Consider the following 1,892-nt stretch of genomic DNA (forward strand, 5'->3'; position numbering starts at 1 on the left):
GACTCATAGCGACCCCTCCTTGGGTTTCCGAGGCAGTATCACTACGGAAGTAGGATTGCCCAACCTTCCTTCCGAGGAGTGGCTAGTGGGTTTGAACCGCCAGCCGTCTGGTTAGCAGTCAAGTGCCTTAGCCACTATGCTACCAGAGCTCCCTTCATATTATCAGCAAATAGAGATAGTTTGACTTCTTTCTTACCAATTTGGATGCCTTTGATTTCCCTTTCTTGCCTTATGGCCCTGGCTGGGGCTTCCAGTACAATGTTGAATAGAAGTGGTGATAGAGGGCATCCCTGTTTGGTTCCTCTTTGCAAGATGAATGGTTTCAGTCTCTCTCCATTGAGTATAATGTTGGCTGTTGGTTTTGCATAGATGCCCTTCATTATGTTGAGGAATGTCCCTTCTATTCCTAGTTTGCTGAGAGTTTTGATCAAGAATAGGTGTTGGATTTTATCAAATGCCGTTTCTCCATTAACTGATATGATCATGTGGTTCTTTTTCTTTGTTTTATTTAGTGGTGGATGACGCTGATTGTTTTTCTAATGTTGAACCATCCCTGCATACCTGATATGAACTCCACTTGGTCAAAATGAATGAGTTTTTAGATATGTTGTTGGAGTCTATTGGCTAGGATTTTGTTGAAGATTTTTGTGTATCTATTCATGAGGGCTCTTGGTCTGTAGTTTTCCTTTTGAGTGACATAACCACATAAACCTATGCTTGCTTCACAAAATGAGTTAGGGAGGATTTCTATCCTTTTCTATGTTTGGGAATAGTTTGAGTAGGATTGGTGTCAGTTCAACTCTGAATGTTTGGTAGAATTCTCCAGTGAAACAGTCTGGGCCAGGACTTTTTTTTGTTGATAATTTTTTGATGACCTGTTCAGTTTCTTCTTTTGTTAAGGATCTGTTCAACTTTTCCACATCAGTTTGTGTTAGTTTAAGTAAATGCTGTGTTTCTAGAAATCTGTCCCTTTCTTCCAGATTTTAATCTGTCCATTTCTTCCAGATTTTCAAATTTGTTGGAGTACAGTTCTTCATAGTATTCTGATATTATCCTTTTCATTTTTGTGGGTTCTGTTGTGGTGTTGCCAAATTCATTTCTTATTCGTGCTATTTGTATTCTCTCCTTCTTTTCCTTTGTTAAATTTGCCAGTAGTTTTGTCAATTTTATTAATCTTTTTAAAAAACTAACTTCTGGTCTTGTTGATTTTTTTCTATTGTCTTTCTATTTTCTGTTTCATTGATTTCTGCTCAAATCTTTATTATTTCCTTTCTTCTGGTGACTGTAAGCTTTTCTTGCTGTTCTTTTTCTAATTGTTGGAGATGTTGGTTTAAAGTGTTGATTTTGACTCTTTCTTCTTTTCTGATGTGTGCATTGATTGCTATAAATTGGCCTCTGATCACTGCTTTTGCTGCATCCCAAAGATTTTGGTATGTTTTGGGTTCATTCTCATTTGATTTAAGGAATTTTTGAATTTCATTTTTTATTTCTTCTATTACCTACTCCTTCTTAAGAAGGGTGTTGTTCAGTTTCCATATGTTTGTTCTTTTTTCCATTAATCTTCCTATTGTTGATTTCTAATTTGAGAGCATTGTGATCTGAGAATATGCTTTGCAGTATTTCTATGTTTTCAAATTTATCAAGGCTTGCTTTATGGACTAACATATGGTCTATCATAGAAAATGTTCCATGTGCACTGGAAAAGAATGTATATTGTGCTGTTGTTGGGTACAGACATCTGTAGATGTCTGTAAGATCAAGTTGGTGGATTGTGTTGTTCAGCTCTTCTGAATCTTTGTTGAGTTTCTTTCCAGTTGTTCTATCTTTCATTGAAAGTGGTGTATTAAAGTCTCCTACTATGATTGTGGAGTCATCTATTTGCCTTTTCAACT

General features: G+C 36.4%; 1 protein-coding gene across 1 annotated transcript in view; it reads left to right on the plus strand.

The window, feature by feature from the left end:
- The window catches only part of CUNH11orf65 (chromosome unknown C11orf65 homolog), a 59,770-nt gene that overhangs the window by 31,431 nt on the left and 26,447 nt on the right, over positions 1–1,892 (plus strand). The gene's annotated exons all lie outside the window — the stretch shown is intronic.

This window comes from Orycteropus afer, unplaced genomic scaffold (genome assembly GCF_000298275.1).
Source record: "Orycteropus afer afer isolate SDZICR_OR568_19922 unplaced genomic scaffold, OryAfe1.0 scaffold00036, whole genome shotgun sequence".
NCBI classification, from domain to species: domain Eukaryota; kingdom Metazoa; phylum Chordata; class Mammalia; order Tubulidentata; family Orycteropodidae; genus Orycteropus; species Orycteropus afer.